This window comes from Leucopleurus acutus (genome assembly GCF_964270905.1).
Source record: "Leucopleurus acutus genome assembly, chromosome: 15".
Classification (NCBI taxonomy): Eukaryota; Metazoa; Chordata; class Mammalia; order Artiodactyla; family Delphinidae; genus Leucopleurus; species Leucopleurus acutus.
In genome coordinates this window covers 59286325-59312744 of record NC_139157.1, presented here as the reverse complement: position 1 = coordinate 59312744, position 26420 = coordinate 59286325, and positions in this window count along the sequence as shown.

The following is a 26420-nucleotide window of genomic DNA, read 5'->3' as shown; positions in this document are numbered from 1 at the left end:
ACACACACACACACACCACATCTTCTTTATCCATTCATCTGTCAATAGACATTTAGGTTGCTTCCATGTTTTTGCTATTGTAAATAGTGTTGCAATGAACATTGGGATGCATGTACCTTTTCAAATTATGATTTTCTCTGGATATATGCCCAGGAGTAGGATTGCAGGATCATATGGTAGCTCTATTTTTAGATTTTAAAGGAACCTCCATATCGTTCTCCCTAGTGGCTATACCAATTCACATTCCCACCAACAGTGTAAGGGGGTTCCTTTTTCTTCACACCCTCTCCAGCATTTATTATTTGTTCACATTTTGATGATGTCCATTCTGACCAGTGTGAGGTGATACCTCATTGTAGTTTTGATTTGCATTTCTCTTTTGATTAGTGATGTTGAGCATTTTTTCATGTGCCTTTCAGCCATCTATATGTGTTCTTTGGAGAAATGTCTATTTAGATCTTCTGCTCATTTTTTTTATTGCATTCTTTGTTTTTTTAATATTGAGCTGTATGAGTTGTTTGTGTATTTTGGAGATTAATCTCTCATCAGTCACATCATTTGCAAAGATTTTCTCCCATTCTGTAGGTTGTCTTTTTGTTTGGTTTACAGTTTCTTTTGCTCTGCAAAAGCTTTTAAGTTTAGTTAGGTCCCATTTGTTTATTTTTGCTTTTATTTTCATTACTCTAAGAGATGGATCCAAAAAGATATTGCTGCAATTTATGTCAATGAGTGTTCTGCCTATGTTTTCCCCTAGGAGTTTTATAGTATCCAGTCTTACATTTAGGTCTTTAATGCATTTTGAGTTTTTTTATCTATGGTGTTAGAGAATGTTCTAATTTCATTATTTTACATGTAGCTGTCTAGTTTTCCCAGCACCACTTATTGAAGAGACTGTCTTTTCTCCATTGTACATTCTTGCCTCCTTTGTCATAGATTAATTGACCATAGGTGCATGGGTTTATTTCTGGGCTTTCTATCCTGTTCCGTTGATCTATATGTCTGTTTTTGTGCCAGTACTATATTGTTTTGATTACTATAGCTTTGTAGTATAGTCTGAAGTCAGGGAGCGATGACATCAATCAAATGGTAAATAATAGTATTACTTTCAATTTTACAGGGATAAAATTGAATGAAAACAATATATATTAAAGATATGCATCCCAAATATATAAAATACATTTAAAAATCAATAATAAAAGAATAATTATTTAAAATGGAAGGATTTTAACCCTTTAATTAGTTTTAAAAAATTGAACAAAACATTCACAAAATAGAATATACAAGCTAATAAGAATATGGAAATTTGATTGACATTTTTTATCCACCAGAGAAATGCAAATAATTAAAACTCAGTGGACCATTCCTTCACACCTATTAGAAGAACAAAAAAACAAAATAAATAAATAAATAAAAAGAAAGAAAAGGAAAGAAACAAAAGTTGACAGTGCCAATTATTAGCAAAGTTTCAGAGCAATAGGTACTTTCTTATATTTCCAGTGGAAGTAGAAAACCTAGGAAAACTATTTGGCAATTTCAATCCTATATGTTTATGAAATGAATTAAAAACATATATTTATACAATACTTGTACAAGGATATACATAGCAGCTTTATTCATGACATATAAAACCTGAAATCAATAAAATGAGTCATAATATGTGAATTTGTAAACAAACTGTGATGTACTCATACAATGAATTACTACTCAGCAGTATAAAAGTTATAAATTACTGAGACATCCAAAAATATGGATGAATCTCTAAAAAGAAGAATTTTTTTTTTTTTCCTGCTAAGGAGAGGCTACATATAAATGCCAGACACAAAAGAGTACTTTCTGTATTCTGAGGACATGGAAATGTTCTATTACTTGATCGATGTTGTGGTTACATAGATGTATGTATTTGTCAACTAGGACACATGTAAGAGTATAAACTAGAGAACTATTAACCCGTCTCATTTATTAGTCTTGAGTTAATATGGTAAAAATGTTAATTCTTCAAATTTTGATTATTAAATTTAATGAAATTCCAATAGAACTCAAACAGAACTATTATGGGAATTGGATAAAATGATCTTAAAGTGTATGTGGAAGACTAAATAAAGGAGTGTAAGTAGAAGTAATTAATTAATAAATTGGAATACTATAATATAACATGTACAAAATAAATTCTAGATGGTTTTTAAAAGAGTCTGCACAAATATCTCAGAGATTATATATACAATCTGGGTTTCTGTGAGAGGTCTTCCTAAGCAAGAATGGAAATCCAGTTACCAAAAAAAATAATAGATAAGCATGTTTGATAATATAAAAATGAAAACTTTGTATAGCAAAAGATTTCCAAAATTTGAGAAGAAATATGAACTTAGAATAAGATAAATGAGGACCTCATTTACACTGTTTCTAATCATGCTCGCTAGAATATTATATATTAGCTTTGAACAAATTATTTAATTATTATAATTAGATGAAAGTTTTCAACTCAAATTAAGTTATTATTCATTCATCTAATTTATTCAACAAATATGTTTTGGGCACCTATTATATTCTAGCCATGTCCTAGTTGCTGAAGATACAGCAGTAAATAGAACCAAAGAGAGAAAACCAGCTCTCATGGAACTCACATTCTAAATAAGTAAAATTAATAGATAATAAGTAAAATATATAATAAATAATGAGTAAAATAATAAATAAAATAAGTAAAATAGGTGTTAAAGAACATAATATGTAAAATATATAGTATGTTAGAGAGTGATAAGTGTAGTGGTGCAAAACCAGAGTAGTGATATAGGAAGTATGTCATGTGTGTGTGTATGTGCACTGATTTAGACAAGGTGTCCAGGGAGTTGCTCACTGAGAAGGTGACAGATGACTAAAGAGCTGAAGGAAAGGAAAAAGCAAATCACGTGAATATTGAAGTCCAGATTATAGAGGAATAGGAAACAGAAAGTTTGAAGGCAGTGAATTGGGAGCATGCTCATTTGTTTGAGAATAACAGAGAAGCCAATGTGGTTATAGGGGTAATGAGCTGAGTTGGCAGGGTAGGGGAAGTTTAGGTAACAAGCCCAAAGAGGTAATAGGGGTCCAAAACAGGACCTTATACATTATGAAGTCTTTGGCTTTTACTGTGAGTAGGAAAGGGAAATTTGAGCATAAAGGGTGACGGTATATTTTACCTTATCATGGAATGGCTCTGGCTGCAGTGAGGCATAGACTGTAGGGGGCAATGAAGGAGCAAGGAGAACAGCTGAAAGTTTTTGTAATAATCTAGATGGGAGATAATGGTGGTTTGATTTGAGGTAGCAATGGATTTGAAAACTGTCAAATATTACCTATAGCTGAAATACAATAGATGGCAAGAGTTGACCACTAGATTTGGCAAAATAGAGTTCATTGGTGACCTAGTTTTGGTGTAGTGGATAGTGGCAAAAACTTTTTGGAGTGTTTCAAATGGAAATGGGAGGAGAAAATGAGAGTAGATGTCTTTAAAGGAGGAATTCTGCTGTAAAAGGAAGGAGAGAAATTGGACAGAAGTTGGAAAGGGAAATGGGGCCCAGAGATGGAAGAGCTGTAGAGAAAATAAGATGAGTGATATGAGAAAGAGGAAAGTACTGTTTGAATAATAAAATTGATTAGGCCATATGTGATGCAATCCAATGGCCAAATGGAGGAGTTGGCCTTATGTGGTAGTAAGGACAAGTTATCCACAGTAATAGAAGAAAAGGCAAAATATATAGTCACTAAAGCAGGTTGCTAGAATTATGAAGAAAGTGGGATAAACTTGTGGAAATTGTCTTCCGTGTGTTTTTACTTTCCCAGTCATTGCTGTGAGCGAATATGGGGGAGGAAATACTGGAGAACTGGAGGAGGTGGAGGTGTGAAGAAGTCATCATTCTAGGTGATGGAGAGAGTGGAGAGAATGAAAATATGGTATCATTGAGCACTGAGAACACAATTGAGGTTTGTGATTATAAATGTAAAGTGAGTTTAGAAAGCACTGGGTGTGTGTGTCTGTGTGTCTGCGTGTGTTTCTCCAGTTTCATTCAGTACAAACATATGTGCCAGAATAGGCAGAATTGAATCTAACCAGGTTGGTGGTTTTTCCATCCGGTACAATGAATTAAAAGAGGCGCGAGGGAGTTGGAAGTGTATGTGAGGAAAAAATATAACTGCCTGAGGAAGTTAGCTGTGTAAGGAGGAAAGTGGGGACATGAAGGTGATTAGGACCATGATAATCAAGAAGAATCAATGGATTATAGGTCCTCTGGGGTCAAGGGTTGTTGAAAATGGGGTTTAAGAGAGTGAGCTGAAAACATTAGGTGTGGTAGTTATAGATTGACAAAATCAGCATGGGGTTATAGAAGAAAACAGTTGGAATTCTCACAAAGTTTAAACAGAAAAATAATGTCTTTGTTGATATTCATGAAAGTTCCAATTCAGTAGTTTGTTTTGGACATAGGTTCCAAGAGATTCTTTGCACAATATTTAGTTGTGCTACTCAATATTGAGCTCCTTCAAAAACCTGCTCAATGTACTATTAATCCACCATAGATCTATTTTTATCATTTTTTCCTAAATCATTTTAGGAGCCATTGATATAATTTTTCAGGGTGACATCATTTTATGACCTCTGAGTATGAGGTTATTTTATATACCTTAAAAGTATTCCTTTCAAGTTTCAATACCCATTTGTTACATATATTTATCTATACATTTTTTGTCTATGTCTATGTATGTGTATATATAACAACCCAGGGGATTAGGGGGGCCAACCCTCTGTGCAATTAAGAATTCAAGTATAACTTTTCAGTCAGACCTCCCTATGTATCCGTGTTTCCACATCCAGGGATTCAACCAACCGATGATCAAGTAGTACTGTAGTATTTACTATTGGAAGAAAAGAAAAAAAAAACCTCATTTAAGTGGAGTTGCGGAGTTCAAACCCGTGTTGTTCAAGGGTCAACTATCTAGCTATACCTTTTATGATTGATAATATTTTGTAACATTAATTCTGAAACTCATATTCAAATACTGAAACATCTTTAAAAACATATGTTCCCGTAAAATAGCCCTTTCTATCTACTCTCATCCGCTTACAGTGGTTCATTTTTCTACTCTGTTCACTTTCCATCCTTCACATGTGTCTTGTAAGGTTTCAATACCAGAGTGTCAGTCCTAATCTAACATTTGTTTTTGGCTATTGAAGCCAACATGTAGATCTTCTGTTTTTAGAGAACTTAAAGTCATTTTGTTATGCTATAAATGTTTGCAGAAATAAAGATTTCTGTAAGCATTGTTAGAGTTATTTTTTCTATAAAGTTTTAATTTATACTAAACTCCTATCTCCTCTAAGCACATGACCTCTAAACAGAAAAACCTCTTTAGAATTTCATAGTTCCATAGGGAGGAGGGAACTTAGATTGCTTGGTTTAGCATTTTGCATACTCTATGCAAGATGATAATAAATGTTCTATTTGTTGTATACTCTATTTTCCTATAAGGTAGAAATGAAATATATTAGCATGTTAAAAATTCTCGGAAGTCCTATAGTAAAGAAATCTGACCAAATTTGATATAGCTTTTCCAAAATATATTTGATATAAAAATATTACCCATCTTCCTTTTTTTCTGAACACCTCTTAATGTCTCATTGAAGGAATGCTTCTCAGAACTGTTTGAGAAATGCTGTTCTCCCTGTAGATGAGTAAACAGAGACATGGTATATTGATAGATTTTTTTTCTAAAGTTAAATGGCTATTTATTGGCAGAAATGATCAGAACTAATTTGGACTCCCAATTAAGTGCTCTTTCTTCCTGCCATTTGTCTTCTGGTACTTTCTTATCCCAGTGCCATGCTGAGCCATATTGGAGCCTGAAGCAAAAGGAAAAATCCGTAACACTAATCCTGTCTTTATTTAAAATACTGATATTTTGTTTTCCATTGATTTATCTGTATAAATTTTAATTAAGAAAAATATTGTTAAAAATATTATGTATCTTGATTACTGAGTTTTTTGTTGCCCTTTATATTTCGTGCTGGAGAGAGGTCGTTTGCCTAACTAGACATGGCTTGGATTGTCCCAACAAAACTACATGTATCTCTAGATTTGGAATATCCAAATCATTCCATATTCCAAATTATTTAAAAGCATGATGAACTAGTCAAGTCCCCACACCAAAACCCAACCTTTGGTGGCTCCCATTCTTCACATTTATAGATAGAAATGTACCAACTATCCTCCACCCTTTTATTCCTGAGAATTTTAGAGTGTCTCTCCAATTTTTTGGTATATTAATTTATAAATACCGTGTAGATTATAGCATACTTTCTGAAAGTCTGCAATTTTAATTAAATTATAATTAACAACCCAAATCTTCCATTAACCAGATCCTATGTACAAGGGAATAAGCTTGGGGCTGAGATTACATCTACTAGTTCCACTTCATGAAAATGCATGTCACTAGCTCAGTGAACTCTAACATTACAGCATTTTCCAAAATGTGTTTCAGAGAAGGGGATGTTAATAGACTCAGGGGAGAAAAAATAATATAGTCATAAAATTAACTAGATGGATAAAGATCTTAAGGAAACTAAAATGGGTCTTTATTTCAGGACTTTTCAGAGCCTTTAATATGATAATGTCCTTCAGGCATATACAAAGAACTTAGAATGCAGTATTTTTTAAATGTATCTGACTGCAGAATATATATATATATATATATATATATGTGTGTGTGTGTGTGTGTGTGTGTGTGTGTGTGTCTGAATGTGTGTGAGCTTTGGCATAGAACGTCTGTCATGGCACTATTATTTCACAGATATCTTTGGAAAGTGCATCTCTAATAGACTAGTCACGATGGGATTTTCTTTTATAGAAAGTATTTTTTAGATGATGTGTAATTCAGTGTTCAGTGATACCACTTTATCTTCCAGTAATGGTTGACGTATCCCAAAGATCAGCCGAGACTCTTCTTGGGCATGGGAGAAATATTGAAAATTAATTAACTGTTTTACCAAGTGGCCATTTATGAGCATAGATTTTAATTTTCTGATCAATACGCCAACCTTTACACAGCTAAATACTTTTTGTAACTCTCAGGTAGCTATTATCCACTTAATGAAAGAGTTCCCCCTAATCAATCATGTTTGGAACAGCTTACATGTTTATCCTTGTTGGCTCAGCTATCTCTGACCTGTTTACTTCAAAAGAAATTTTGAATATCTAATCCTCCTTTCCTGTTACACCTTTATTGTTTTCCATATATAGTGCATCCCATCCCTTCTCATCTGACCATCCCTGAGGCCTGGGAGAACTGTTATTTTGCTTTTTTTCCTTACTCTCAGAGATGCTGACAAAAATAATTCCTTGCCCCCAATTACTAATTGAAAAAAATTAATATTGATCTGCTGAAAATTGAATAGAAAGTCTAAACTTGGTATTCCTGAAAATAAATTTGAAAATAATTTTATATTTTAAAGAAATTTTGGCGAAGTGTGGTAATAGTGCTTTCAACTTCAAAGATTGAATAATTGATCATAATTTAAAATCATTGCCTCTAACGCCTTCTCCATCTCTTTTGTTTTAGGTGTAGACACTTACATAATATGTCAAAGTCTGTAGTGATATACTATCTTTCAATAACATCACAACAACTACCCATAACGTGCCCGGGCTTTTTTTCATAAGTTCGTTTTCATCTCTGAGCATCCCATTCATAGTCCATTCGTTGGCCACACACGTGGACTCTATTTGGATTAGAAAGTAATTTTCTTATCTTTAGCGGCATCTCTATCAGCACACTTTAAGAGTATGAGTTTTTCCAAATGAAATAGGTAATTGTCGTTTATAAAATATTATGATGGCACCGAGTCTGTACAACTAAAAACACTCCGGTGTTTGCTGCAAGGCATGAGGAGACAGTGACACAGCTCATTTCCTCAGCCGAGCTCTCTTTGCTGCCTTGTACAACACTTATTTCAAAGCACGCCACAGCTTAGAACTGTCGTGATCCCCATTAATATAAAATCATTGACCTCTGCTCCCGCTGGTGCGACTAAATTACATTCTGCTGCTCAGCGGCAGCCGCCCATGGGGCCAGGGCTTGTAGTCATCGCCAGGTGCCTTGATGCCAGCGCAGCCCCTCCTACACCCAGGGTTTGCCTTTAATGAGGATTAGGCACCTTCAAAGATCTAGGAGGACCCGCTCCCAGGATGGAAGCCTTTCTAATGGCATCTGGGCTTATCGTAGGCAGTAATTTAGTATCTCAGAGGAGAACGGAGAGAGATTCATTTCTCGCCTCTAAGAAATTGTGGGAATGTGTGGTTTTGTAATTGACATTTTTTCCCTCTTCCTCTCTACCAGCACAAATTCAAGAGCATTATGCCTAACACTATCATCTTTTTATGACACCTGGAAGTTGGGTGTGGTAAATTATGACGTATCTCAGGTAGGGAAATTCCTCTTTGACACTATTATTATGTGATGTGCTACTAACAAGACTAAACCCACTCACAGATGACCCACACTCAGTTCAAATACAAAATTTTGTATTTCTGGTGGTGGAATTTCTTTACAAAGGGTGGATGACATGATTCCAAATGTGGTCTGTTTTCTCACTGTGTGGTCTCCTTTACATCAGAGCCTGACCCTTTCAGACCTGCCCTTTCACGCGGTACATTTGCTCTCTGAGAGTGAGGCCATCAGGGGTCTGAACCTTCCTACAGTGGGTTTGGAATTTGCAGGAATGTTCTCTGCTGCTACAGCAGTCATTCTTGCCTTGATTATTAAGGAACAAAGCAGGAGAGTTAGGTAGAGAAATGCAGAAAATAGCCATTGAACACAGAAAACATATTTTATATATTCAAACTCCTCCCTTACATAAACCTCAGAAAAATGAAAAAACAGAACTAAAAATTTCTCATACATATGGTATCAAAATAAGTGTGATTATGTGAATGTACATACATATATTCACACTATTATTTGCAGTATGTTTAGATGAGTTCTTCATATAACAACCTGTTATTCAATAAAAAGCTCAGAAATAATTTATCATCAGAATAAAATCTGGTGTTTGAATGTTTTTTTCTGGTGAGGGAAGGAATCTACATATTAGAGTAAAACAGGTTTAATCTGGGAGAATTTGTAATCATAAATCAGTTGATTTTCTCTCTGTTTTTAGTTGTGAGACCAAATCATGAAATTTTCTCAATCTAGTAACCTTCAACAGGTTTTAGTTTTTCAATATGTTCTGGTAAGAAACTGTGCCTTAGCGCAGCCCATGTGCACGCCGTAACCAGTTAGAGGTGTAAACTGGGACAGAGTTTAATCAGTACTGTGCTGGTCACACTGACTGTGTATGGAGACTTTGTCTGAATTTTCTACCCTATGATTCCTATCAGAAGAAACAAATTAAGTTTTATGGCCCTAGGGTGTATCTGCAGAGAGTTCTCACTAACTGCAGAGAGGTTAAATGGTCTACACTATTTAATTATAAAATTTACCAATACTATTTGTTGATAAAAATCTGTTTTAAATAAAAATGCACCAAACCAAACAATAATAAGGGAAAGTATAGAATTTCTGAAGATTGAATTTATCTCCGTGATATATAAATATAAATGATATAAATAAAAGTAAATTTGCTCACTATACTTTTTAAAAGACTTATTTTTGGTTTCCGAAATTATTTTTTCCCTGAGGTTTAATTGTTTCGTGAAATTCAGTATCTGCATTAACAACTTGCTCTTGAAAGCTGATACCCAAACAGAGGGCTTTCTTTCCAGAAGGGTGTCCTAACCCCAGTCACACGTCTGCTAATTTGGCTTTTCTCTTAATCTCGGAAGAACTTGCTGAACAGAAGTGAAACTATGCACGTGCTAATGGCTCGCGCTCTGCAAACTCCCCTCTCTCCCTGAGAGTGTCTGGTGTGCAAAGCTGAGCTGGAACAAAGATACACTAATTATTCCCCATTAATTTGTCTGCTTGAATGGTCCTAAATACCAGAGTGATTAATTAGCGCAAGGCAGCCGGGGCAGGATGTCACACCCTTCTCTGCATTTAAGTGTCGGGAAGGTTGTGCTCAAGTGTTGACAACAGCATATCTTTAATTTTCTCCAAGAAGAAAAGTTTAGTCAGTACAATTAATTTGAGCTTGGCTGGCTTGCAGGAATAAATGTAACATGTGGAATGATATTACTGCTGTATAGGCATTTTTTTTGCCTCCTTAGGGTACAGTAAAACTTTTTTGGCAACTCCGTTATTGAATAGTGTATTTCTATAATTGGTTCAGTTTAGCTTAATTACTTTTGTGCATTTTGCAGAAAAAAAACCCAGCATGGATCATAAAATAGAAATTATTATTCATAATAGGTTAAGAATATAGATAAATGAATGCGTAGATAAGAATTAGAAGCAGATAAAGAATGGCATTAAATTTGGTATCCTTTTAATGTATGCAATTTTCTCTCATGAACTAAAATGTACAGCAATGTTATAAAAAGAATTTGAGACCACTTAACCCCTGAAGGTTATAAATCAGTTTACTTAAAAATATATAACTGAAAAGTTGCTTATTTGACCTCGTTTTTTGGAAGTGTGTTTTGCTGAGATTTTAAGCTTTATGAACAACATTTTGCCTAGATTAGTCTTCTAACTAGTAACATGTATAAATCACTTGTAAAGAATAATAGAGTAATAGGTGATATTTAGCACTTTCATTCTATTCTTTATTTTTTGTAACTTTATTTGTCAGAGTGTTTTTCATAAGAAAAAAATTAACTCCATTTTAAAACAATTATATACTGTTTAGAGAAATGAAATGAATCAAATAAAGTAGCTGCTTGCTCATACCGTTTTCCCTGTTTTAAGATTGAACTACAAACATAATTCTGAAATAGAAACGTAATACTTATATAATTAGGAAGTAGCATGTTTCATTTGTTACATTATATTTCTTGGCTGTTACTGAAATTTTAAATTAATTCATTTTGCTATGGGCATGCTGTTTTGTTTTGTTTTGTTTTCAAACAGTGGGAAGAGAAAAAAATCAGAGAGTGCCATGCAGCCGGCAGCATGGATGTTCTCATCTTTTCTTTCACAGCCTTCCTCAAGCTCTATACAAACCCAAAAGGCTATTCAGCAGCAGGGGTGGGAGCACCGAGAGAGGGAAGGGGTCACCTCTCCCATCTCTCCATGTATCTCATTGTTCATCACTTGTCAGTGTATTTCCCACACACCATCTCCAGCCACTTGGAGCCTCATCCTGGCTGCTGGTTCCATGACCTCCACGACATTATTCTCTCTTCCTCCACTCCCCACATCTACAGTCTTGTTTTGTTTTTTAATTTTTCCCAGACAGTGGTTGCTATAAGACTGTCACTCTGGGTATATAGGGTTGTAGAAAATATTTGTTGGAACAATTAAAACAAAAGTTTCTCGGTACAGTGATCCTTGGCTCATACTTCATCGTATTCTTCCCCTCCAAGCTCACTCTTTCACCTCCAATGTCTCCACAGGTTTTCACAGTGGTTGTTAACTTTTCATTGAAGCAGCATATGTAGTGAAAAAATCCACAATCCTCAGGCTGGAAGTCTTATTTCCAGTAGTAGTTTTACTACACATTAATAGTGCAATTTAAGGGGAAAAAAGTCACTTAACCTATTGAGCCTCTTCTGCAAAATTACTATTTGCTCCATGGAGATGTAAATGAACTAAGAAATATGATTCTCCGTCCACTTTGTTTAATAGTCTGTCACTCTTGGTAGAACAAAGGTAGATGTGTTTTCTTGGTGCTTCACAGTTTATTAAATGTTTGCCATATTTGCCCATCTATGGCAGGGCATAAAATTATTGGCAATGTTTATACTTGACTGAAATGAGGTTAAATCCTGTTCGTAGGTTTTGCTAATTCTCCTCTGCCTCAGCAGATAAACATGGAAAGAGTTGGAAGGGTGTTAGACCTCTTTATATCAAAAGAAAGAACTCTTTTCACTGAAATATCTTTGAGACTTTTATATCTTTGAAGAGAGAAGAACAATTAAAAAGTTATAGTCAAACTAAATACCTTTAATTCCTTGCCTTCCCTGTGTGTATCCACTGCTTCCCACATCAAGAGATGGAGTCTAGTTCTTCGCTTCTTGAATATAGCCTGGATTTAGTGACTTGCCTTTTTCATGGTTGCAGCAAAGTGATGTCCCAGGACTTTCAAACTAGGTTGTAAGAAGCTTTGCAGTTTCCCTGGATCACTTGGTATACTTGTACTTTCGATGTATCCTCTAAGAATCTATAAGAAGCTACATAAGAGAGCTACATGGATGTTATAAAGCAGAAACTAACACACCATTGTAAAGCAGTTATACCCCAATAAAGATGTTTAAAAAAAGAAAAAAGAGAGATCTACATGGAGAGGCCACATGTAAATGCTCTAGTCAACAGCTCTAGCTGAGCTCCCATGTGACATCCAGCATGAACTGACCACCATCTTGGATGTCTAGACCAATCAAACCTTTAGATGACACCAGCACTAGCCACCATTTGTTTGCAACCCCATGAGAGCCTCCAAGTGAAAATCATCCAGCTGAGTCCATTTGATCCACAGTAATGTGAGAGATGATAATAAAGTATTACGTTAAACCACTAAGACTGGGGATGATTTGTTATATAGACAGAATGATGAAACAACAACAAAGTGGCATATTAGCATAATTTAAACTTTTTACATCACATGGCAAATCAAGATAAAATTCACAGCTAGAACTTGAATAATTGAGCGAGGAGTTGCATTTGGGTATATCAGCTATCTTCACTAATTCACCCATCCATCCATCATTTGGCTACCATGAGCCAGAATTTTTGCTTGTTACATACACTGAAGAATTTTTATAAACAAAAGGTTTAGTTCCTCAAAGTATATTGGTTCAGAAATGTGTGTTATCAAAATAATTTTTACAAATAACAAAATGAGATTTAAGATGTACATTTTTAATAAACCATTATAAATTATTTTAAGAACTGATATGAGATACCAGATTTTGAATTGTGGTGATTTATTAACCCTGAATTGCACTCATTCCTTCAAGAATTCTTTGAACAGAGGCTTTAGTTTTGTCAGTGTTTCTCACATTCTAGTGAGAAGTAGAGAATGGAAAACTGTGGCGAGCTATTAGGACAATAACATCTATTTCCCCCACAATTCCTTTATAAAATTATCCTAAGAGCAGTGGTGTTACTCTTGATCTTTTAGAAAGATCAGTGTCAATACCATCTTATGTGCTGTGGACAACACTGGTCACACAAATCATACCTTTTGGGAAAAAAGTAGATGAAAACAATTTAATTTATGGACTTGACTTTTTAAAAAAATACACATTTTTCCTTTTGCTCCTTGCCTTTGGCCTTCTTTGACAGTTCCATCTCCTTTTCTTTATCACCTTTGTGGGCTTGTTTCCTGCTATACCTAAAGTTGTAAAACTCAAAGACTGGAAATAGTTTATCAAAACAGTCTGTGTATCTTAGAAAGTGGAAGCGACATAGGGTGGAATGTTTAGTATTTAGACACCAGCAGCTTGTAATAGCTAAAGCAATGATACACTTCCCCTAGTTTCTCTTTAGTGAGTACTTGGCTTCTTGGAACCTGGGAGAGGAAGAGAGATAGAAGGTGATTTTGGGGGGAGGGAAAAAAGAAAAGGCCTAATGGAATGCTGAAAGCAGCAGTGAGCAGTGCAGATGACAACTGTGCTAAGTGTAACCAGACACATCTCTTGAACTTTAACTAACATCCTCCTTCTTCTTTCCCGCCAGATCGTTAACATTGTTATAATGTTAAGAAGAGCATTGCCCAAGTAATGAAAATTTTTCTCTCTTCCAACAGAGGGTATTTTTAAAAAATTTTTGTTGCATTATAGTTGATTTACAATGTTGTGTTAGTTTCTGCTGTACAGCAAAGTAAATCAGTTTATATATATATATATATATATATATATATATATATATATACACACACCCATTTTTAGATTCTTTTAGAGTATATATACTCTTTTTTAGATTCTTTTCACATATAGGTCATTACAGAGTATTGAGTAGAGTTTCCTGTGCTATACAATAGGTCTTTATTTGTTATCTATTTTATATATAGTAGTGGGTATATGTCAATCCCAATCTCCCAACAGCAGAGGGTATTTTTGAAAAGCACTCACTTTCTTCTGCCCATTGAGAGACTTTCTAAAAAATGGTTTAATGTCTAGTATTATATTGAAACTAGTATCTGTAAACCTTGATTCACCTGTAGCATCTAAATGTAAATTCAGCTTTAGTATCAGAGATTCTCAAATATCTGTCCAAGGTCTGATGCCAGGCAGTTACATTGAAATCACAGGAGAGTGTGTTTAAAATCTGGAATTCTAGATCCACACCTTGCTGGAATGGGACCTGAGAATCTGCTGTTGTTCTCATGTACCATCACATGTGGCCCAAGCTTTCTTCCATGAAACTACAGTGCCTTGAGATGCTCTGTAAAAGGAACATTCTCTCCTAGAGAGACACAATGCACATGGTCATATTAAATTCTGAAATGTATTTAACTTGACTTAACCAAGTATTTCCAGACTTATTGGACCTTCAAAACATTTTTTAACATAGTATTCCATGGAGCACACTTTGAAAAAAGAAAGTTTAGAAGAATGCTGAGATGTTCCTTCAATTAAAATTAAATAAAACTTTCTTTGGTTTGCAAAATTTATATTTTCTCACGTACTCATAACATTTCCTTTAAGCTTGACCTTTTTTTTCTTTCCAATTGCTTACTCTCTGCTATAAACTAATATATATTTTCGAATATAATGGTTTTTAAAAAATAGAAATTACCTTAAAATTGTACGTGTGCCTGAAGTGTTCAGTGTTTTCCAAGGAACATATGTATTACTCATTACTTCAAAGGTCTAATTCTAAGAATTTACAAAAAAGAATCAAAATATTTCATTATAAAGTAAATGGTCACTAGAATAACTCGCCATATCCTGGCTTGTATTATAATTAGTTATCGACATGAATTTTCCCTCACTCAACTACAAGCTACTCGAGGGAAAAGATATCTTGCTCACCTTTATTTAAAAGCCTTTCCTGAGTTCTGTTGATTCCTATAACCAGGTTTCCCTGAACCATGATATCAATGTCCAGATGCTGTTCAATGTGAAGAATTCACACACTTCAGTAGTTTGCTGACCTTATCAGGTTTATGTGTTTTGTTTTGTTTTTCAAAGATAAAGTGATACTTCATCCTCAATTTGCATATTGGAAACATCAGTAACCAACATCTGCTCATCATCCGCTTCAGTACAAAACCCCAATCTGTCAAATTCTTGATAAGCTCCTTGAGGACAGGGATTATATTTTTACTTCTTTTTGTCCCTCCTAGACCTTCAAAAACTTTCAAGAAGTAGTTGTGGAGTGGATATGAATCACCAAAAGGGAAAAATGTTGAGCAATCTGTGACCATTATGACTTCCTCAATATAATGTTTTTCTGAAAACCAAGATCCCAGACTTGACGTTTATGGCAACATAGGTGCCAACCGTGGGCTGCTTTCTGCACTAAATGGAATTTCTCTGCTTGCTTTTTCTGTCCCCTGCTCTTATTCCTACTCATTTCCAAAGCTCTGAATATTCAGCTTATGTAGTTAAAAGTTAAATTTCAAGGATACCAAATTTCAGAGTGGAGGTTTTATTAAGGGCAGTAATAAACAAGTGAGAGTTGCACTGCACTATGACAAAAGTTCTGCAGTTTCTATGGCCCTTGTGTTCATAGATGAAGAGCCAAATGGAAATGTTCAATAAAACATGTGCGAGACTGCACAATGGAACAGTCCTTACATTTTACATCAAGCTGCATCAGGGTCACGGGAGGTGTTTTATTAGCACAGTCAACAATAATATCGTGATTTTTTATTAGGAAAAGATAGTGAGAGACTCCTAATTATTTTTCAGCCTGAGGGGCATTTTTTCTTAAAATGAGTGTTAATTTGATCATTGTCGTGCAGTTCACAGATTTACATGAACTTATTTCACTGTGACACATGGTTAAGAGCCAGACTAAGATTGTTGCTTTATTAATGGTTTTCAGTAAATGTATTCAAAAGTGCTAACTGTGTGGGTGTATGGATGATATTGATAGCACTCGGAAGGTTGAATCCTTTTGGAAGTAGCTAGCCTGAAGCTCTTTTCACATGATATTTTCTTTGTTCATGCAGTGAGATGTTAAGCCTACAAGAATGAAATAAAATCCCAGTGAAATAAGAATGGCTTTGTCTCAGATATTACCAAAATGGCTTTTCTAGAAATGTTTCCTTTCTTGTTTTCCCCTTCCCCCAGTAAGGCAAGCATTAGAGACCTGAAAAAGCTAGTGATTTTTCAAAACACTTGCTTTAGCATAATCAACAAAATACTGCACAACGTTTTTGTTGTTAAATGTTATCTAATAAGCATAATCTACTAACCCTTACACTAACAGTTCTTGCCAAGTGTATTTCTGAAGCTTATTTATTATGATTTTCTTTTTGATCTGCACAGATTATGCTAAACTGAAAGCAAGAATCTTAAGCTAGTAGCGACCAGGCTCATTTTTATTTTATCTGTCTTTTTTACAAACATCATTAATTTAGTAAAAAGTCTTACAAAAATCTTCTGCCTTGATACCATAAGAGATTCCACATCAGACATAATTTTAATGTAGAAAAATTCTTCAAAAAGGGCAAAAGTCTAATATGTAGAAGGAGAGAACCTGCGATTTATTCTGTAGGGTTTTCTATTTAATTTATAACTGACTTGTTCTAAATAATTCAATGCATTTGGAAAAAAATCCTGAATTGGACTGAGAAAATTGGCAGAGTTTTTTTTTTTTTGACATAAGAATCTTATTAATTTGAGGAAAAATCCCCATTTTTTAAGATAAATTTTAAAAATTATATTACAAATATACAGGTGATTTGTAAGTTATAAAGTGTATCAAGATTTTAAGTTACTATCCTTATTTAATGAACTATTAATCTGTATATCGGCCGTAAAGACCACTTGGTGTCTTTATATATTTTAACATGATTAAAAACTACAGAAAATTTGTCACATATTGTTCATAACAGAGTAATCTTAAAAGAAGTATGGTGATTGGGGGCCAGTAAAAAAATTAATGCTTATCCCATGGCAAATCTAATACATAATTGATATTTTTAAGGACATCCTCATTGTTAAGACTGCTTGAGACAGCTGCTTTTAACTCTTACTAATGGGAATTGGATTTGACAAAAAAATGGATTGAAACTTAAATTTAACCTTGCTCCAAATGAGTAAATACAGCACAACATTCAAGTATTATTATTGGTCAAAAATAATTTTAAAGGATTGTGAGGAAATAATCCCAATTATACTTTTGCCTTTCTTTATAGGGGGAAAGGATGACTTTTTTCCCAAGTGCAATTTATATGCTTGGTTGATGAGTAGAGTTTCCTTTGAATTATTTTTGCATATTGGGGAATGTACCTATATGAGAAAGAAAATTTTCCATGTGTATATCACTCATCATTAACCAATCCTGTTTTTAAAGCATGTTTAGAATTCCAATTTTCCAAGAATTCAAAATTACAGATTTTTGGCACATGCAGAGACCTGAAAACTCATTGAATCCATTTGTCAGATTCTCAGCAGGACTTGGGAAATTTTGTTTATTTTTTCATTGCACTTTTCCATAACTCCTTTCGAAAATCTCATAGCTTTGCATTGTAGCAATAGCTTTTGATCAAGGCATCAATGACCTGTTTATACTTGAGCAATATTAGCCTCCTTGAAAAGGTAGACCTCCAATATTCTGAGTCCCATAGAATCTCTGTGCACGGGACTGGGCCACATCTGGCTATGAACAGTTCCTGATATAATTCACACTCTTATCCTTAAAAAAAAATTTGATTGGGAACATCGTGAAGTCACTTCAATTATTTCTCAGAAACCTCACAATAAATCAGGTATATATTAAGTTTAAAGGTCATCTGAAGGTCTCACCAAAGATATTTTGATAGAGAAAAGCCTGTATTGTACACATTGATTTGGCTAACAAGTAGTTGTGATTGAATAATGCCTCTTGTGTTATTTTAGTATAAAAGAGACTTTTAACTTATCCCATTGCTGATGTTGACACATACTTTGTTATTCAGGGCCATTTGTCACCAAAAAGTCTGACTGTTGCAAAAAGAAAAAAAAATTCTTGGCCAAGTCTTGAACCACACTAAATTAGAACAAAAGTCAAAACCAGAACCGAAGCTTTACACTAAGACAAAAACCATCACATAGCCTGCATTGCTTCTAGATTCTTTCATGCACTTGTTAAATTTTCATTTAGTCCATACGCTTAAGATAACTTAGAAACAAGTATGGGTGCTTTGAAAACTTACTTTGACTTTTTATTTACAGAGGAGAGAATTAAGGAGTTTACCTTTTAAATTAAAGAAGCTAATACTACCTAAAATGTCTATGTAATTTGGATTTCCGCTTTATTATCACTGCCATTCATGAGTAAAACCTACAAATATTACCACTGTCATTGTATGCTTTCCTTCTAAAGCAACTTTCATTTCCCTATGAGACTTGCAAGAACTGAAGGATGATTTTTCCCGGCATCAAGTTGCAAGGTGCTTTTATCTTGAATGTATAGAAGAGCAACAAGAGACAGCTGATAATCATAGCAATAATTGACAAAGCTTTCACTCTGTCCTAGGTCCTGTGCTCAGTAATTTACATTCATTGTTGTATCGCATGACACAGACATTAAAATGAAAGAAAGATAGTGCATTCTTAAAATCCTGAAACTCAACTGCATTCAATGTGATGGTGGTTAATAATTTGAACAGCATAGGTTTTCTTGTGAACACATGTAAACTTATGCAACATACACTCAGGAAGGTTTATTTGGCCATCAATATAATCTTCACTTTCGAGCATTTCCTGCACTTGAATAAGAAGCCATGAGAACAGCCTATGTATGTTGCTTGAGGAGGAAAGTTGACAAGCAATGAAGGAAAAAGATGTTTCAACTGTGCTCCAGATAGTAGACAGAAAAGAGAAGTGCTGAAGGGACCACATCAGCAAAAAGCCAGGGAAGAGCCAAAGTCCTTTTCATGAAACCATCAGAGCACCAGGAACTGCAAATACTGTGTTCTGGGAGGATGTTCTTCCATTGCTGTGTCTACATTGGAATGTAGATTAAGAAGTATCTTCAGAGAGTTGGTCTCTCTTTTGCTCTCTCTCTCTGCATTACTCTGAGTTACATCTCTGTAAGGTTATAATAGTGATTTGTGGTCATGTGCCTGACCCTATGTATGGAAAGCAACAGCTACCAAAGACAGACTCAGTCAGGTGTGTTGTAGTAGCAGTGCAAGAATAAGCAGCATTGCCCTAGTTATGAAATATGTTGCTAAATGGTAAATAACTTTTATTAGTCTGGAATAAATAAAGGGCATACTTCCATCACTTTATATAATGGCTCAATTCCTGGAAAGTTCCAGTGATGTTGAAACTATACAAATATAGCTTGAGTTTATTTATAAAAGTGATGTAGGTTCTAGGTGCCGTTCACACCCATATTAGTATCTTGGCAATGCATTAAAACTTGTGCAGGGCTCAGGGCTATATTTCACAGGATATCTAGAATCTCTAGTCTCTACTCAATGCCAAAAGTTCCCCCCGTCATTGTGACAGCCAAAAAACCCCTCTATGAATTTCCATCGTCACTCTTATTATGACAATGAAACTTCTGATCTATTTGAAAGGATTGGCCACTGATTCTCTTCATGCAAACAGGAAATTTCACTTTCATATGCTTTAAGATACAATTTCCCTAAGTGGTATTATTTGCCTTTCAGCCAACTTTATCCAAATAATTGAGAGCTTTTTTAAAGTGAAACCTGAGAAACAAAGTTTACGATAAATTCACTGGCTGATATGGTATTTGGTATTGGTATTTGGTATTTTTAACAAATGTAATCATTCCAAAGCTCTATAGCTACACACATCTGTTTACCACTCATTCACTTTCTGCTGCATAGTTATTTATTACAAATAAATTTGTGACAAAGCAAAGAATGCAACTTTAGTTATATTTTATATGAAGAATTCCATGGAAGTTCTATTTTCAAATGTCTCTATTCAGACAAAATCCAGGGGTGTCACACAGTTCCCTTTGGGCATTAAGATGTTCTGTAATGCATGTTTCTTCTTTTCTCTGGTTTGCTAGTTCTTTCTGAAGGCTTGCCTTTACAACCTCAGTAGAAATTCCTAGATTTAGACTAGTAAGGTGTCCTCACTTCAGGACATCTTGTCAGTCAATATCCCGAATGGTGAAAGCCCTTTATGTGGAAAAGTGTCCTTGACTAAGTACTCCTGCTACTCCTGAAATAGCCCTATTTTCTAGAAGTTTCTACTGTAATGAGTTTCTATTATAAGCATTATATAAAATTGTATTCATTCAACAAGCATTTGTCAAGCAGGTGATATGGGCCTTGAACTAGGGCAGGCACTTCTTAAATCCTTTGCTTGATGGACCAAATAATGAAATATAATTTCAAGTTGATTATTACAATTATTACTAAAAATCGATAGGTTAATTCATAGCCATTGCAACATTTATTATTTATATTCATTGTATAATAACAATAATATAATATAGTATAATATAATAATATGTAATAATATAATAGAGGGGGCAAGCAGAGTGGGTTCAAAGTTTCTGGTGTTTCCAGTGCACTGAGGTGAGTCCTAGATGATTACTAGGGAACAAAATTCCAGCATCTCCAGTTTCTTCTTCTAGGCCCAAAGCAGCCTGGCTGAGACAGACTGACTTAAACATCCAGAGCATTGCAAACAGACTAGACAGACTTACGTGTGGCCTGTAGTAAACATATTTTGAATAATTTATTTTCTGGCCACAAAACTGCAGTGAAAAAGCAAAATTGTCATCTTGTCCTGCCTGCATTATGACTAAGCATATTGTAGCTCAGTCAGAAATAAATTTGAAGCAAACAAACAAAAAAACCCACCTTTGCATTATGGGGTAAAGTAAAACAAACAAAACAGAAAACCCGTCTAGCGCCAGTCCTTCAAATCAATGAAGACTTTAGTCCTTTCCCCAAAGTGGCCAACTTCCTAGCAAAGTTAATCCTACCTTTGCAGTACTGATACCTACAGATAGGTGAAGACTCTTAGAAATAGGGTAATTATTTGAGGAAATAACTGTTTTTCTTCCACCTTGGTAACCTTACATTTGGATGTTAAGTTTCCCTTTACACATCCATTTCAAACTGTGTTCAAGAAGCCAGTTTTTCAGAAGACTTCCTTATAAACAGTTTGCTTTTGCAAATAAATATGGATTTTTTTCTTAATAGGTTTTTCCTTTGACACTAATCTTGTGACATATATTCAAAAGAGAGCATTAATTTATAAACAAATAGCATTACAAACTCTGTGTAACCTTAACTGTGAATTCTACACTCTTTAAGGAGGACCACCTTTTAAACCTCTTTTCTAAACTGAATTTCTGTTTATTTAACTCTGTTGAAATATGAAATAAAATGTTCTGTTCCTCTCCATATATTAAGGCAGCTGCAGAAAATTATGTCAAACTCAGTCTTTTCATCATTTGTTTATTTATTCAACAAACAACAAATATATATTATGTGCCAGACACTATTTCAACCACTGAAGGTGGAGTGAGCAAAACAGACACAGGACCTGTCCCCATGGGGCTCACATTCTAATAAACTATTAATATATCATAAATTACATGTAATATTAAGGTTAGTTGATTTTATGTAGCACAAACATAGCTAAGCAATTGGGGCTTCAGATTTCATTCAGAAATTACTTTCTACTGTTTTCATAGGAACCGTTATTTGAAAAGCAAACTCTGAAGTAGAGGATCTATTAATTACACAGAGAGTAGAAGCACTTAGTGACCCCTTTTGAACGTGATGGCTGTTAAGATGGCTGATACCTATTTTTAAACCTTTGCATTTTGAGATAAGATTGAAAAATGGAACAGTCCAGCAAGGAACGTCATTAACAAATTAGGTAACAACTTCATGAAAAGTTTTAGACGTTAGGATGACTCCATTCACTCCATTAAAACAAGTGCTAAGTCAGCTTTTAGAAGTATCTAGGAAGCAACTTGCTCACTGACTGAATTTGGCTCAATATTTATGCAGACATCATTGCAAACCCCATTTTCATTTTGGGGAAAAAGAAAATAATACTAATACAATGATATTTACACCTTCCCTTATTATGAGCTTCCTGAACTTATTTTCTGAGATGGATATAGTTAGAGAATAGCAGTAGTCTTTAGAGGGGCTTGTGTTACTTGAAAAAGAAAAGCAAAGTGATTTTTATTGGCCTTACTAGATGTTAGTAATACAGAAATAAAGCTTATTCAACCACTCTTTGTGCTTGTTCACGAGATATCCACCGTACAGAGCATAGATGTGCCCGTATAAAGATTATCTTTGCTCATTAGCTGACTAGAACCTCCAGTTTACATCATTCCTTTTGGAGTTAGGGAACTTGGGGTGCAATCTATAGAGTCATTAGAATACTTGTCCTATGCATAAATTGTCTCAATGGCTCTGTCACGTGTTTCCGATTCTTCTTTCCTATCCTAATAGGCAGTCAGATGAGGGCGGCTCTGTCCTTCTGATGAAATGATCAGTGAGGTCAGAGCCAAGTTGTTAAGGATGCCGGTAGGGTCTGGGGGAGTTTGAGGTATCCTGCAGGGCTCTGAGGAGGGTGCTGGAGCTCACAGATTGTTGTAGGTTTCATCTCCGATGGTTTACCGAGCACTTTGGGATGCCTGAGGTGAAAATTACAGCAATTTTAAGAGTCTGACACACTTTCCAGCTGATAGCACTAAAAACATGAGTTGTAGCCTCCTCGCCTTTCCTTGTTCGCTTCTTTGAATGAAGATAGCAGAAATGCTCTGTATGAACTATTACCCATTTTGTGAATTTTTATGAATTGAACTGATTTATCTTATAAAAATCCATGTATTTTTTCCTTCTTTGAGAGCAACTTATACAGTGGAGCAGATCCATGTTTATCAAAGTTATTAGAGCCCTGGGTTTTTAATTACTGGTTTGGACCACAGCCTTTCTAGTAGAATGTGGACTGCATACTGAAGGGGGGAAAAAAAAAGAAAGAAAAGGTTATGCAATATGCAAAGAGGATATCAGCAACTCATTCTCATCTAAGACAATGTTTAATGCAATCATAGTTGCTCTGGACCCCATATCCCTTTTATTTTGCTTTATTTGGGGGAGGGGGATTCTGATGTTACCAACCAGAACAGTTAATTGCAGCCTCAGATGAAATATTGTTCTTAACAGAATAAAATTGTGAAGACTATAATGTTGCCTGCATAAAAAATTGAATGTTTTTAAGTACAAGCAAAAACTTTAGCCTGCACTGAAAGTTTTAAGTGCATTTCTCCTTAGAATGAAATTATATGCCTGAAAAGAATGTATCTTACTCTTATTTTTATAACCTGTCGCATCACAGAATTGCATTTGTCAGAATTTACTCTTAATGATTTGGAATTATTCTTTCAAAGTATATGAACAACCTATTGTTTCTTTCCTAGAACTTTAGAATCTATGAAAACCCCCAAATGAGCATGAAGAAACTATTATAAAATGAGCCAGATCTGAGGGCACATTAAGCTATTCCTGTGGACAGTTTTGTGCAATACTCAAAAGTTAGACCTCTAGGTAAATGTGAATTACATTTGTAATTCTAACATTAGAATCGACGTGTTAGTTTGAAAGCTTCCACATCAAGGACTGATTTTTTTCCCCCATTCTTATGATTCTTCAACAATATAATAAGGTAAATAGTAAGTACTTTATGGGTAAATCTAAAAATAGCTAGTAAAAGCCATATGATCTTTTAAATAAAAGAAAACACATTTAATATAAAATATCTTTAGTTATACGTTACAAGGAAGCTGAATTCAGCTGTGAAAACTAAATTCAGCTGTGAAAAATGATACAGTTTGTTCTGGTTCTCAAAATTCCATATTTCTTATATGCATGGATATATCAAAGAGATTTAGTGAATGAATATCTTATAACAAATGGGATCTTTCTGCTCTCTACTATGGCTATTTCTTCATCTCTCAACCTTAATTCTGCTCTTTGCTTTCCCGCAAAGTCTGCTAATCTATTAGCTCTTCCTCTCCACATTTCTTTTATAGATTTCTTAATATTAGTAGGAATCAGCCCTCAGCAACCGCATCATAAATCTAAGAGTGCAATCTGAAATCTAATTGTTTCACTGTTGTCAAACAAGAATGACCAGTAAGAAAGGTCTATGACTAAAATTTCCACCTGTGAGTGTATCTTCAGCTCTTGATATAGTCAAACATTTTAATTCATAAAATATCAGTACAAAGAACAAAATGCAACTTTGCAATTATTTGCATAGAAGTTACCACTTAAAATGAGCACCAATACCTGTGACATTTGGGCTGTCTAGACAAAGGTTGTTTACCCAAACTAAATCCATTAAAGGTATGTCTCACACTGTTAGCTAAATCCTACTAAAAATATTCATACTGAGTCCGGCATGCCCTGGTGCCTAGCTCCATGGCATAAATTAAGGTTCAGAGAAAGTCTCTTAACTCTTTCAGGTCATTAAAGCAGTATTCAAAAGGAGCAATTCAGATGATCATTGAGTTAATCCAAAGTGCAAATATCTACATGTTAAGATTTATTTATCACTGCAAGTTTTCATCTACATTAAAGACATGAAATTTCACACTTGAAGATAGAGCCACAAAAAATAGCTATTTACTAAAGCAAAAAGGAATAAGATTGTGAGTATGTGTGTATGTGTTATAGTTTGGGTAGAAAAAAAGTTTGTGAGGTTTACCCTATAGGAGTGGTTTGTAGATGAAATGGTTGATGATCACAGCAAAATAATAACAGTAAGTACTAAACGTGCAAGAAAGGAATAGCAGGACTTGACAGCTACCCTGAGTTGTAATTGTATATCGTAAACACTTAGATTTTCTTCTTTCATGAAATTTAAAAATTAGATGGTTTTCCATTTCCTTGTCCTTTTTTTTTTCCTCTGATGTTCCACAGACTAGTCCTGTAGCTTTTATTTCATAGTTACTGCACCTTGTATCTTGCCATTATTTTCTTGCTGAGAACACAGTCTAAAACAGATGGAACCGAAACTCTTTAACTGAAGTTAAGAAAAGGCTGTTGCATTATCAGTGAATTTAGTACCAGAGGTATTACCACGTAAAAAATCTCACCATTTGACAAAAATGTGATGAATATAGAAAAAGCTGGGCTTGAGAATCCACATAATCTAATTGCTCTTTCATTGTCACTTTGATTTTCTTGCTACTCATTTGATTTTTTTCAAAATATTTTAAAAGTGCATTTCTTCCCCCAAATCCTGAACTTCTGGGATTGTCTCTTCATATCAGAACATGCACCAGTGTACCCAGTTCCTCATCTATCCAGACTCAACCAAAAACAACTGCTTGAAAAATATTTGGGTAGAGTAATTGTAATCGTTATTGGTTTGGTTTTTGTTAACCTTTATTTTTTGTTTGGGGAAGATTAAGTCAATCCACCTGGAGTTTAATACTGTATGTTACTATAGTAACTTTATAGCCTGTTTGGCTGTGACAAAGGGGCTTCATCTCGTCCATTTCATGCTCCTGTGTCGACCTACTCCCTCCCAGTGTTTTATTATATCTGTCTTTAAGGGTATCTGCGGGAGCCACAGCTGCTGTGCTTTTGTAACAGAAAGCAGCTTTCACTGTGTGAAATGCTGGGCTCTAAGAGGTCTTACAGGCTGATGGCATTATTGAATTTCAAAGCAAAGACAAACAACATCAAATTGTTTAAAGCGAATATTCATGTTTTCCTGTATACCATGTATTTTTCTAGAAATAGTATATGATCTATTTTCCAGAAAAAATATATAATTGCTATCTAATGGAATTATAAATGAAAAGGTAGGAAATAACCCTAAAGTAAGATAAGTTGAAAAAACAAACCCAAAGTATATTCGAGTCAGGACATTTATCAACATGGTATACAGTCTTTTAAAGGGGATGTTTTTCTTTTAATCAGTAATTGGATTGCTTTATTCTTTTCAAGTTTTATAGATATCTAAATGTTGTTTACTGAGCAACTTCTGAATATGTTCTTATAGTTTATATAGAGATGCTGACTGATTTTACTCACGTTAGCAAAACTTTGCCTATTTAGGTTCTGTTCTTAGACCAAGTTTTCGTCCTGATCACTTTTGAAAAAAATGTTGACTGTTATTCCCCAAGATAATATAGTTTTAGTGTACTCACAAATTATTTTTAGA